This window comes from Pongo pygmaeus, chromosome 8 (genome assembly GCF_028885625.2).
Source record: "Pongo pygmaeus isolate AG05252 chromosome 8, NHGRI_mPonPyg2-v2.0_pri, whole genome shotgun sequence".
Lineage (NCBI taxonomy): Eukaryota > Metazoa > Chordata > Mammalia > Primates > Hominidae > Pongo > Pongo pygmaeus.
In genome coordinates this window covers 86,996,561-87,011,571 of record NC_072381.2, presented here as the reverse complement: position 1 = coordinate 87,011,571, position 15,011 = coordinate 86,996,561, and the positions used below count along the sequence as shown (strand labels likewise).

Genomic DNA, 15,011 nt, shown 5'->3' with positions numbered 1-15,011 from the left:
ACATTTTTTGTTTAAGACTGAAAGCCAATTGTATGTGAATATAGACGAAACTCTTTTGAAAAACGTACTTTTTTATAACATCTTACTTTTACCACTAAGATAAAAATTTTTGAAACATTTTTATTAATGTAACACTTTGTTAAATATTTAAAAATATACACAAGTTTTAATTTTCTTTCTTCTTTGAGTCATTGTCATACAATCGATTTTGATTTTTTGCTTAATCTTTTTCTCAAAAAAATAAGTAGAATTGGGTTTTGCCTGACTTAAATTGTTTTTCCTTTCAATTGACTATCTAGGTTCCGCAGATTTTATTATCGTGTACAGCTGATTTCTCCTTATGGAAGAAAGGCATAGAGCTATCATCATTTAAGTGATTTCCAGGTAATGCCTTATTACTGACAGGAATGAATAGTGTACTAAATTATGAAGCATGTACTTGTTAACTGCTTTCATTATTTTCCTAATTCAAGAGGAATTTTTTTGTTTGTATCCAATTCATGAGGTACTATGGTAAATAATGTGGAAAAAGAATGAGAGGGGAAAAAATCCTGAGTATTTCAGACAGAACTCAAAGAATGACCACATGCTTCTCATTCTACAGTGTGGGGAATTCAGATTTATAAATATGTTCAGCAGAGATTCCATTCTGGGAATAGATTTATGCTCAATAACTCATAGTAATAAATGATAATATAGAGAGAAATATAATTTACACCTTACGGTGGAAGTTGTTCAAATTTGAAACATAAGTCTCTGTGTCCCTCAATAGATGACTGGATTTTAAAATGTGGTGTATAACTATCATTTTAAATCATTTTAACCACTCAAGCATTTATCAAGATTCAGTGAAACTTGAGGTCTGATATCAGCATCAAATATTTGCTTGCCCAACGGAAATAATTTACTGGAGCTAATGTGTTGGAAAATGAGATTTTAACCAAAGTCTGTCTGACCCCCAAAACATAGGACAGTTCATTATTCCACATTGTCTTTAAAACAAGAGTGCAAGGTGTTCAGTTATGGTACCTGCTTCCCAATGCAATTAAATTACTGCATGCCAGACTTCATGCAGGCCATGAAAGGACACCTGATAAACTGAAAAGAATACCTTTAAAGGTAAGTAAATAATCATGTCTGTTAAGGAGAATCTCTCCTTCAAAAAATGCAGGGTAAACAATGTTAAAGACCTGCTTTTCAATATTCCAGACCTATTCTTCAATATCCCTTAAAACTCCACACAAATGGCACTTTACCATTGCATCTGATTGAAATATTATATTCTATAAAACTACATAATTTCTAATTTTTATTTTTATAGATTCGGGGATACATGTGCAGATTTGCAGTGTGGAGATTTGGGCTCTTAGTGTACCCATGACCTGAATAGTGAACATTGTTCTCAATAGGTAATTTTTCAACCCTCATTTCGCTACCAGTCTCCCCTCTTTTGGATTCTCCAGTGTCTATTAATTCCCTATGTATGTCCATGTTTACCCACTGTTTAGTTCACACTTACAAGTGAGTACAAGTGATATTTGATTTTCGATTTTTGAGTTACTTACATTTCTGAGTTACTTGGAATAAGGGCCTCCAGCTCCATCCATGTTGTTGCAAAAGACATGATTTCATTATTTTTTATGGCTGCATAGTATTCCATGGTGTGTATATACCACATTTTAAAATCCAATCATCTGTTGAGGGACACAGATTGATTCTATGAGTTTATTATGATGAATAGTGCTCCAGTAAACATAGAAGTGCTGATGGCTTTTTGATATAATGATTACTATTACTTTGAGTAGATACCTAGTAGTAAGGTTGCTGGGTAAAATGGTACAACTATTTTTAGTTCTTTGAGAAATATCCATACTGTTTTTCCATACAGACAATACTAATTTAGATTCCCACCAACTGTGTATAGGCATTCCCTGTTCCTCATAGCCTCACTAGCATCTGTTGTTTTCTAACTTTTTATAGAATAGCCATTGTAACTGGTGTAATACTGTATCACACTGTGGTTTTCATTTGCATTTCTCTGATGATGAGTGATGTGGAGCGTTTTTTCATATGTTTGTTGGTCACTTTGTATGTCTTATTTTGAGAAATGTCTATTTATGGCGTTTGGCCACTTTTTAATAGGTTTATTTGATTTTCTTTTCTGGAGTTGTGTGACTTTATCCTAGATTCTGGATATTTGTACTTTCTCAGATGCATGGTGGGCAAGTATTATCTCTCATTCTGGAGGTTGTCTATTTACTATGTTAATTATTTCTTTTGATGAGCAGATGTTTAGTTTAATTGGATGTGTGGAAACTTTTTGGTTTCATTAAGTCCAATTTGTCTATTTTTATTTTTGTTGCATTTGCTTTTGCGATCTTAGTCATAAAGTCGTTGCCTTGGCCAATGTCCCAAAGAGTGTTTTCTAGGTTTCCTTTGGGGATTTTTATAGTTTCAGGTCTTACATTTAAGCCTTTAATCCACTGTGAGTTAATTAGAGATCCAGTTTAATTCTGCCACCCATGGCTATTCAGTTTTCCCAGCACCGTTTACTACACATGGTATCCTTTCCCACTGTACTTTTTTTTTTCTTTGATGAAAGTCAGTTGGTTGCAGGTATGTGGCTTTATTTCTGGATTCTCTATTCTGTTACATTGATCTATGTATCTATGCTCATATCAGTACAATGCTGTTTTGGTTACTATAGCCTTGTAACATAATTTAAAGTTAGCTAATGTGATGCATCCAGCTTTGTTCTTTTTGCTTATGATTTCTCTGGCTCTTTACTTTCTTTTTTGGTTACATATGAATTTTGGGATTGTTTTTTCTAATTCTATGAACAATAGCATTGGTAATTTGATTGAATCTGTAAGTTGCTTTAAGCAGTATGGTCATTTTAATAATATATCCTTTTAATAAGTGAGCATGGGATTTTTTTTCATTTGTGTCATCTACAATTTCAGCAGTGTTTTGTGGTACACATTGAAGAGGTCTTTCATTTCCTTGGTTAAAGGTATTCCTATGCATTTTATTTTATTTTGTGGCCATTATAAATAGGATTGAGTTTTTTTATTATACTCTAGTTCTAGGATACATGTGCAGAATGTGCAGGTTTGTTACCTAAGCATATACATGCCGTGGTGGTTTGCTGCACCCATCAACCAGCCATCTACATTAGGTATTTCTCCTAATGCTATCCCTCCATTAGCCCCCCACCCCTGACAGGCTCCGATGTGTGATGTTCCCTTCCTTGTGTCCATGTGTTCTCATTATTAAACTCCCACTTATGAGTGAGAACATGAGGTGTTTGGTTTTCTGTTGCTGTGTTAGTTTGCTGAGAATGATGTTTCCAGCTTCATCCATGGCCCTGCAAAGGTCATGAACTCATCCTTTTTTATGGCTACACAGTATTCCTTGGTGTATATGTGCCACATTTTCTTTATCCAGTCTATCATTGATGGGCATTTGGGTTGGTTCCAAGTATTTGCTATTGTGAACAGTGCTGCAGTAAACATACATGTGCATGTGTCTTTATAGTAGAATGATTTATAATCCTTTGGGTGTATACCTAGTAATGGGATCGCTGGGTCAAATGGTATTTCTGGTTCTAGATCCCTAAGGAATCACCACACTGGCTTCCACAATGGTTGAACTAATTTACACTCCCACCAACAGTGTAACAGTGTTTCTATAGTTAGGGTTGGGTTCTTGATTTTGTTCTCAGCTTTAACGATCTTGTTTTATGAAAATGCTACTGATTTTTATATGTTGATTTTGTATCCTGAAGTCATCATTTTCAAGTTTAGGAGTCTTTTGGAGGAGTCTTTAGGGTTTTCTAGGTATAAGATTATGTCATCTGTAGAAAGAGATAATCTTATTTCATCTTTTCCAACTTTGATGCCTTTTATTTCTTTCTCTTGACTGTTTGCACTGGCTAGGACTTCCAATACTACATCATGTAGGAGTAGTGAAAATGGGTATTTTGTCTTGTTCTAGTTCTGGGAAATGCTTCAGCTTTTCCCCATTTAGTGTGATGTTTGTTGTGGCTTTGTCATACATGACTAATTATTTTGAGGTATGTTCCTCTGAGACCTAGATTGTTGAGGGTTTTTACAATGAATATACTTCGGATATTATTGAATGCCTTCTCTGCATCTATTGAGATGATCATATGGTTTTCATTTTAAATTCTGTTTATGTGGTGAATCATATTGATTCATTTGCCTATGTTGGGCCATCCTTGCATCCCTAGAATAAAATATATTTGATCATGTATTATCTTTTTGATGTTTTGTTAGATTTGGTTTGTTAGTGTTTTGCTGAGTTTTGCATCCATGTTCATCAGGGTTATTGGTCTGTAATTTTCTTTTCGTATGTGTGTACTTGCCTGATTTTGATATTAGAGTAACGTTGGTTTTGTAAAATGAATTCGGGAGGAATTCCTCCTCCTGATTTTTTGGAATAATTTCAGTAAAATTGATAACAGCTCTTCATAGTGCATCTGTTAAAATTTGGCTGTGAACCTGTCTGGTTCTGAGCTTATTTTTTCAGGGAAAAAAAGAATTTTTTAAAAATTACTGCTTCAATTTTATTACTCATTATTGGTTTGCTTAGGATGTCTGTTTCTTTCTGGTTCAGTCTTATGAGGCTGTATGTTTCCAGAAATTTGTCCATTTACTCTAGGGTGATAAGTTTGTTCACATAGAAATGCTCATAGTAGTTTCTGGTTATCTTTTATATTTCTGTGGTATCAGTTAGAATGTCGCATTTACCATTTTTGACTGTGTTTACTTGAAATTTTCTTTTTTTTTCCCCTTGGTTAATTTAGCTAGCAGTCTGTCAATTTTGTTTATCCTTTCAAACAACCAACTTTTTATTTCATTGATATGTTGCATTGTTTTTATGGTCTCAGTCTCAATTAATTCTGACCTGATCTTTGTCGTTTCTTTTCTTCTGCTAAGTTTGGCTTAGGTTTGTTCTTTCCTTTTCTAGGCCCTTGAGGTGTGACATTAAGTTGATAATTTGATATATTTCTGTCATTTTGATGTAGGCATTTAATGCTATAAGCCTTCCTCATAGTGCTGCTTTTGCTGTATCCCAGGTGTTTTGGTATGTTGTGCCTGTAGTGTAATTCATTAACTTTTTTTTATTTCTGCCTTAATATTGTCATTTACTCAAAGATCATTCAGCAGCAAGTTGCTTAGTTTTCATAAATAAATAAATTTGAATAGCTTTTTTTTTTAAACAAATCCTCCCTCTGTCATCCAGGCTGTAATGCAGTCGCATGATCTTAGCTCACTGCAGCCTCAATCTTCTGAGCTCAAGTGATCCTCTGGCCTCAGCCTCACAAGTAGTTGGGACTACAGTCATGTGCCACCATGCCCAGCTAATTGTTTTTAAATTTTCTTTTACAAAAAAATACAAAAAGATGGGGTCTTGCTAGTCTAAAACTCCTGGCCACAAGTGATCCTCCCATCTCAGCCTACCAAAGCACTGTGATTACAGGCATGAGTCACCATGCTCAGCCACATTTGTGGAGTTTTGAGAGTTTTTCTTGGTATTGATTTCTAACTTTATATCACTGTGGTCCAAGGAGATACTTAATACAATTTCAATTTTTTTTTTGAATATAGTTTGAATATAGTGAAACTTGCCTTATGGCCAAACATAATATCTATTTGGGAGAATGTTCCATGCACAGATGAGGAAAGTGTATATTCTAAAGTTCTTGAGTAGAATGAATGGTAAATGTCTGTTAGGTACATTTTGTATAGAATCTAGTATAATTCAAGTTTCTTTGTTGATTTTCTGCCTTGTTGATCTGTCTGGTGCCATTACCAGTGTGTTGAAGTCTTTTGCTATTATTGCATTGCTGTCTATCTCTTTTCTCAGGTCTAGTAGTATTTGTTTTAAGAATGTGGGTGCTCCTGTGTTGGGTGCATATATATTTTTAGGATAGTAGGCTGAGGCAGGAGAATGACGTGAACCCGGGAGGCGGAGCTTGCAGTGAGCTGAGATAGCGCCACTGTACTCCGGCCTGGGCGAAAGAGCGAGACTCTGTCTCAAAAAAAAAAAAAAAGGATAGTAATATCTAGTAATATCTTGTTGAATTGAAATTGTCATTATTATATATTGACTTGCTTGTCTGAACTCACCCTCCAGGCTAACAGTTGGCTCTGATAGCTAAGAGCTGCCTGTGGCACAATCAGATGGGTATGAGCTTGATCTTTCTTTACTAAGATGTGCTCTCTGGTGATTGAGGTGATGGGTTGGTCTGTAGAATACCCAGTGACCTGAGTTCCCTGTTCAGTCCATGGTCAGGAGGACAAAGCTGGGCAGAGTCACACCAGTGAGCTTTCCCATAAATGTCCCAGTGAAAAGTGTAGGCACCAGTTGTATTGGGGGTGGCTGGGGGAAATCCTGGTGAAATGTGCTGAGGTCACCTTGGAAGGAGGAAGGCAGCACCAATTCCATTTTTTCTAAAATTTTTGTTTAAAGCTATTTCTCTTTCCTCTGAAACACCTATGGAATCTGAATATCTCTAATACCTTTAGTTACACTGTAGTCCTTAACATCATCTCCACTAATTCTATAATCTTCATAATCATTCACGACTTGAACAACTGCCTGTACTACTTATGATGTAGCTCCCTATATAAGGCCTTGAATATTCAGTACAAGATTGCTGAATCAACGAAAGCATTAACCAACTGAAACATTGATATTTGTAAGATGGTATTATTCTTTATATATTCTTACTATATGGCATTGTGGTTAACTTTTTTTTTTTTTGAGACGGAGTCTCACTCTGTCACCCAGGCTGGAGTGCAGTGGTACGATCTCAGCTCACTGCAAGCCTCGCCTCCCAGGTTCACACCATTCTCCTGCCTCAGCCTCCTGAGCAGCTGGGACTACAGCTGGCTGCCACCACGCCTGGCTAATTTTTTGTATTTTTAGTAGAGACAGGGTTTCACCGTGTTCGCCAGGATGGTCTCAATCTCCTGACCTCGTGATCTGCCTGCCTCGGCCTCCCAAAGTGCTAGGATTACAGGCATGAGCCACGGCACCTGGCCTTGTCGTTAACTTTTTTAAATCAACATTTTATTCTTTTAAAATATCACACAAAATTTAGAAGTCTGCTTCTCTCTGCAATTATTTCAGTACTTTACTTTTTACATTTTAGCCTCTTACCTGACCCATCAATCCTGCTGTAATCAGATTAAGTGTTCTCTGGCTACACATCCCAATATACACTAAATGTTAACATCTCACAGGTATTCAGCAACTTCAGACAACATATTAAAGAACTAGAAAAGCAAGAGCAAACACATTCAAAAGCTAGCAGAAGGCAAGAAATAACTAAAATCAGAGCAGAACTGAAGGAAATAGAGACACAAAAAACCCTTCAAAAAATTAATGAATCCAGAAGCTGGTTTTTTGAAAGGATCAACAAAATTGATAGACTGCTAGCAAGACTAATAAAGAAAAAAAGAGAGAAGAATCAAATAGACGCAATAAAAAATGATAAAGGGGATATCACCACCGATCCCACAGAAATACAAACTACCATCAGAGAATACTACAAACAACTCTATGCAAATAAACTAGAAAATCTAGAAGAAATCGATAAATTCCTCGACACATCCACTCTCCCAAGACTAAACCAGGAAGAAGTTGAATCTCTGAATAGACCAATAACAGGCTCTGAAATTGTGGCAAGAATCAATAGCTTACCAACCAAAAAGAGTCCAGGACCAGATGGATTCACAGCCGAATTCTATCAGAGGTACAAGGAGGAACTGGTACCATTCCTTCTGAAACTATTCCAATCCATAGAAAAAGAGGGAATCCTCCCTAACTCATTTTATGAGGCCAGCATCATCCTGATACCAAAGCCGGGCAGAGACACAACCAAAATAGAGAATTTTAGACCAATATCCTTGATGAACATTGATGCAAAAATCCTCAATAAAATACTGGCAAACAGAATCCAGCAGCACATCAAAAAGCTTATCCACCATGATCAAGTGGGCTTCATCCCTGGGATGCAAGGCTGGTTCAATATACGCAAATCAATAAATGTAATCCAGCATGTAAACAGAACCAAAGACAAAAACCACATGATTATCTCAATAGATGCAGAAAAGGCATTTGACAAAATTCAACAACGCTTCATGCTAAAAACCCTCAATAAATTAGGTACTGATGGGACATATCTCAAAATAATAAGAGCTATCTATGACAAACCCACAGCCAATATCATACAGAATGGGCAAAAACTGGAAGCATTCCCTTTGAAAACTGGCACAAGACAGGGATGCCCTCTCTCACCACTCCTATTCAACATAGTGTTGGAAGTTCTGGCCAGGGCAATTAGGCAGGAGAAGGAAATAAAGGGTATACAATTAGGAAAAGAGGAAGTCAAATTGTCCCTGTTTGCAGATGACATGATTGTATATCTAGAAAACCCCATTGTCTCAGTCCAAAATCTCCTTAAACTGATAAGCAACTTCAGCAAAGTCTCAGGATACAAAATCAATGTACAAAAATCACAAGCATTCTTATACACCAATAACAGACAAACAGAGAGCCAAATCATGAGTGAACTCCCATTCACAATTGCTTCAAAGAGAATAAAATACCTAGGAATCCAACTTACAAGGGACGTGAAGGACCTCTTCAAGGAGAACTACAAACCACTGCTCAATGAAATAAAAGAGAATACAAAGAAATGGAAGAACATTCCATGCTCATGGGTAGGAAGAATCAATATCGTGAAAATGGCCATACTGCCCAAGGTAATTTATAGATTCAATGCCATCCCCATCAAGCTACCAATGACTTTCTTCACAGAATTGGAAAAAACTACTTTAAAGTTCATATGGAACCAAAAAAGAGCCCGCATCGCCAAGTCAATCCTAAGCCAAAAGAACAAAGCTGGAGGCAGCACACTACCTGACTTCAAACTATACTACAAGGCTACAGTAATCAAAACAGCATGGTACTGGTACCAAAACAGAGATATAGATCAATGGAACAGAACAGAGTCCTCAGAAATAATGCTGCATATCTACAACTATCTCTGATCTTTGACAAACCTGACAAAAACAAGCAATGGGGAAAGGATTCCCTATTTAATAAATGGTGCTGGGAAAACTGGCTAGCCATATGTAGAAAGCTGAAACTGGATCCCTTCCTTACACCTTATACAAAAATTAATTCAAGATGGATTAAAGACTTAAACGTTAGACCTAAAACCATAAAAACCCTAGAAGAAAACCTAGGCATTACCATTCAGGACATAGGCATGGGCAAGGACTTCATGTCTAAAACACCAAAAGCAATGGCAACAAAAGCCAAAATTGACAAATGGGATCTCATTAAACCAAAAAGCTTCTTCATAGCAAAAGAAACTACCATCAAAGTGAACAGGCAACCTACAAAATGGGAGAAAATTTTCGCAACCTACTCATCTGACAAAGGGCTAATATCCAGAATCTATAATGAACTCCAACAAATTTACAAGAAAAAAACAAACAACCCCATCAAAAAGTGGGCGAAGGATATGAAGGGACACTTCTCAAAAGAAGACATTTATGCAGCCAAAAGACACATGAGAAAATGCTCATCACTGGCCATCAGAGAAATGCAAATCAAAACCACAATGAGATACCATCTCACACCAGTTAGAATGGCAATCATTAAAAAGTCAGGAAACAACAGGTGCTGGAGAGGCTGTGGAGAAATAGGAACACTTTTACACTGTTGGTAGGACTGTAAACTAGTTCAACCATTGTGGAAGTCAGTGTGGCAATTCCTCAGGGATCTAGAACTAGAAATACCATTTGACCCAGCCATCCCATGACTGGGTATATACCCAAAGGACTATAAATCATGCTGCTATAAAGACACATGCACACGTATGCTTATTGTGGCACTATTCACAATAGCAAAGACTTGGAACAAACCCCAATATCCAACAATGATAGACTGGATTAAGAAAATGTGGCACATACATACCATGGAATACTATGCAGCCATAAAAAAATGATGAGTTCATGTCCTTTGTAGGGACATGGATGAAATTGGGAATCATCATTCTCAGTAAACTCTCTCAAGGACAAAAAACCAAACACTGCATGTTCGCACTCATAGAGGGGAACTGAACAATGAGAAAACATGGACACAGGAAGGAGAACATCACACTCTGGGAACTGTTGTGGGGTGGGGGTAGGGGGAAGGGATAGCATTAGGAGATATACCTAATGCTAAATGGCGAGTTAATGGGTGCAGCACACCAGCATGGCACATGTATACATATGTAACTAACCTGCACATTGTGCACATGTACCCTAAAACTTAAAGTATAATAATAATAAAAGAAAATAAAATGACAAAATACAATCATTTGTGTCTACATTCTAAAATTCACTTGATATAACTGAATTGTAGAAATAAAGGTGAAAACACATTCAGTACATGTTACATCAAAGAAATGTAGAGAAATTTAATGAGTATTTGACAGTACTTTCAAGGAAACCTTAGTATGATTTAGAGAAAATGTTTACTATTTGGACGTAGTGACTAAAATGAACTGCTCGCTTTTCTAATGCCTGCTCTTATCCTATGTCATGTCACCATTGTTATCAGAACAGCACTTATTTATTGCTCATCCAGAAAAAGATACAATTAACATTGACAGCTTTAAATATATTTGCTTCCATTTTGCACAGTAAATTTTGCAAGATACGCATTACTCCTTTTATGCCAATGGTTTCTAAAGTCAAACTAGTAATCTGTCATTTTAATGACTTTGAACTGTCAAAATAATAAGCATTTAATATAAATATTGAAGCTGCTGCTAGAACCCTAAAACAAAGGATTGCTGTAGCAGAATAATTTTCAAAACTCGGATAATAGATATAATAACATACACAGACCAAAAAACAATATTTGAAATTTTTTTCTTGGAAAACAGGGAGGATGTATACATATATGTAAAAAGATATTTTCACAAGATAAATCCAAGGTTGATAGTCATAAAGAAGGCTATGTAAACAATTATTTTTATTAAAATCGGGGCTTTAGATGTTAAAGGTGAGAAAGATGAAAGTATCATATAATTTATGACCATAATGCAATATCACATAAAAGCTGTGTATGAAAGATAAAATTATTGTGTAAAAAGAACTAATTAAAATTTTATTTTACCAAGTTTAAACTGAGATACCCATTTAGTCATCACTAATTTACTGTTTTTTTATTTATTTCACTGCAAAAGGGGTTAAAAATCCCTACATTGCCCCTTCTTAGAAAGATTGTACATGCCCAACTCAATATATAGGGAAATGTTTTTAGGCTATATAAAAGCAAGATATTAATTTTTATTTCTCAGTTAGCAAATACATATATATATATTGCTACAATAATTCAGTAGCAATTTCAAGAATTAAAATTTAAGCATAGCTATCTATAGCTTATTTTGCTTATTTTCTTTCAAGTAGTCTGAGGTAATTTTACAAATAGCATATTTGTCCTAATAATTTGCATTAATTGAAATAATTTTGAATAACATTTGTAGTATTGTTACATTCTATTGTTGTCTAACATATTTCTGATCATGTGAAATCTAACATAGAATATGCAAATCAATTAAATCTAAAATTTCTGTATTTACTGTGAGTAAACAAAAAATATTTCTCTGAAAATATTTACAGTGCTTACTGAATGAGGACTATTTTCATTAAAATAAAATCAGTTTTCTGCTGCTGTATATAGCAGAGAAACTGGTAATAGTCTAGATCTGCTATAAACAAGTGAGAAACTGGATAAACCACTTTCCGATATTATAGAAGAGACATTGAATGATGGGAGCCATTGACAAAACAGAAAGTTACATGGTGAGCCCACGGATAATTTCAACTTTTAAAGGTTTATTTTATTGTTAATTAACACATAATAATGGTAAAAGCTTGTAGAGTATGTTGTGATATTTCTAACATGTATACATTGTATAATGATAGAGTCAGGTTAATTAGGTTATCAGTTACCTCAAACATTTATCATTTGTTTGTGGTAAGACCATTCAAATTCTTCTCTTCTGGATATTTTGAAATGTACAATATAACATTTGAACTGTAATCACCTTACTATGTAATAGAATACCATGTCTTATTATTCCTATGTATCTGTAATTTTTCACCCTTGACCAATTCTGGTGACCACTTATGCTACTTTCTATTTCATTGGAACCAGATTTTTAAATTTTGCAGCTATGTGAAATTATGTGGTGTTTGTCTCTCTGTGCTGCCTTATTTCACTTAGCATAATGTCCTCTGAGTTTATCCAGGTTGCTGCAAATGACAAGATTTTATTCCTTTTTGTGGCTGAACAGTGTTTCATTGTGTGTGTATATACATATACACATGTATGTGTGTGTGTATATACATATACACATGTATGTGTGTGTATATACATATACACATGTATGTGTGTGTGTATATACATATACACATGTATGTGTGTGTGTATATACATATACACATGTATGTGTGTGTGTATATATATATTTTTTATGCATTCATTCATTGATGGACAATTAGGTTGCTCCATAGCTTGGCTATTGTGAATAGTGCTGCAATAAACATGGAAGTCCAGTTATCTCTTTGAGATAATGATTTCATCTCTTTTGGATAAACACACAGTAATAGGATTTCAGGATCCATATGGTAGTTCTACTTTTAATTTTTTGAAAATCCCCATACTGTTTCTCATAATGGAAGTAATAATTTACATTTCTACCAATAGTATATGAGTTATTATTTCTCCACATTTATACCAGCACTTGTTTTTTTTTTTAATCTGAATAATAGACATTCGGATAGATGTGAAGGGATATTTTGTTGTGGTTTTGAAATTTACCTCCCTGATGATTAGTGACTGATATGGTTTGGGTGTTTGTCCCCACCTAAATCTCATCTTCAATTGTGATAATCCCCACATGTCAAGGGCAAGACAAAGTGGAGATGATTGAATTATGGGGACGGTTCTCCCACTCTCCCCATGCTGTTTTCGTGATAGTGAGTGAATTCCAACAAGATCTGATGGTTTTACAAGGGCTTCCCCCTTTGCTCAGCACCACACTCTTCTGCTGCCTTGTGAAAAAAGACCGGTTTGACTCCCCTTCCACCATTCTTGTAAGTTTCCTGAGGCCTCGCCCGGCAGGTGGAACTGCAAGTCAATTATAACCCTCTTTCCCTTATAAATTGTTCAGTCTTAGGTATAGCAGCATGAGAATCAACTAATACAGTGATGCTAAGCATTTTTTCATAAACTTGCTGCTCACTTGTATGTCTACTTTTGAGAAATGTGTATTTATTTTGCCTATTTTAAAATTAGAGTGTTTGTTTGCAATTGATTTGTTTGAATTCCTATATATTCTGGATATTAACCTCCCGTAAGATGCATAATTTGCAAATATTTTCTCCCATTTTATAGGTTGTCATTAACTCTGTTGATGTTTTCTTTGTTGTTCACAAGCTGTTTAGTTTTATATAATCTTATTTCTTTAGTTTTGCTTTCTTTGCCTGTGCTTTTGAGTTATTGTACAAATATTCTTGGCCAGACCAATTTTGTGAAGCACTTTTCACATGTTTTCTTCCAATAGTTTTATAGTTTTGCATCTTATATTTAAGTATTTAATTTATTTTGAGTTGACTTAAGTATATTTTGAGAGATAGGGGCTTGTTTCATTCTTCTGCATGAGAATATCCAGTTTTCATAGCACCATTTATTAAAGAGACTATTTTTACTCCAATGTGTATTTTTGTTGCTTTTGTCAAAAATCAATTGGTTGTATGAGTATGGATTGATTTCTGGGTTCCCCATTCTGTTCCATTGGTCTGTGTGTCTATTTTGCTGATGCCATGCTGTTTTGGTTACTATGGCTTTGTAATATGTTTTGAAGTCAAATAGTGTGACACCACAAGTTTTGTTCTTTTTGCTCAATATAGCTTTGGTTATCTGAATTCTTCTGTGGTTCCACAGAAACTTTAGAATTTTTTTTCTATTTCTGCAAAAAATGTCATTGGTATTTTGATGGGGATTTAACTGAATCTGTAGTTAGCTTTGACTAGTGTGGAGGTTTTAACAATATACCTTCTTCCAAACCATGAAGAAATAATATCTTTTCACTTATTTATATAGTCTTCATTTTCTTTCATCAATACTCAGCTTTCATTGTATATATCATTTACTTCCTTGGTTATATTTATTCACAGGTAATTTTTTGTAGTAATTGTAAATGAAATTGCTTTCTTGATTTTTTTTTAGATACTTTACTATTAGCATAGAGAAATGCTACTGAATTTTGTGTGTTAATTTTGTACACTGAAATTTACTGAATATATTTATTAGTTTTAATAGCTTTTAGTGGAATATTTAGTGTTTTGTATATATAAAATCATGTATTCTACCAACAGGGACAATTTAATTTTCTCCTTTCCAATTTGGATGCACTTTATTTCTTTTTTCTTGCTTACTTACCCTGGCTGGGACTTCTAGAACTATGTTGACTGAAAGTCGTTTCTTGTTCCTGAACTTCAAAGAAAAGCTTTCAACTTTTACCCGTTCAGGATATTAGCTGTAGGTTTGCCACATAGGGCCTGTATTACATAGAGATAGATCTTTACTATACCTAATTGGTTGAGAGTTTTCAATCATGAGAGGGTGTTGAATTTTATCAAATGTTTTTTGTGCATTTATTGAAACGATTATATATTGCTGGTTCTTTACTCTGTTGATGTGATGTATCATATTTATTGATTTGCATATGTGAATCATCCTTGCATCCCTGGAATAAATCCCAATTCATTATGGTGAATAATCACTTTAATGTGCTTTTGATTTTTCATTTGCTGGTATTCTGTTAAGAATTTTTACCATTATGTTCATCAAGGGAATTGGCCTGTACTTCTTTTTCTTTACTGTATCCTTGTCTGGTTCTGATATTA

At 34.9% G+C, this 15,011-nt stretch overlaps 1 long non-coding RNA gene across 1 annotated transcript in view; it reads left to right on the top strand.

Moving 5' to 3' along the window:
- The first annotated feature begins 320 nt into the window (after nt 1-320).
- The window catches only part of LOC134740215 (uncharacterized), a 52,580-nt gene continuing 37,889 nt past the window's right edge, over nt 321-15,011 (top strand). Inside the window, exon 1 of the long non-coding RNA XR_010127512.1 lies at nt 321-384. This is a non-coding gene — a long non-coding RNA (uncharacterized LOC134740215). The remainder of the gene's footprint in view (nt 385-15,011) is intronic.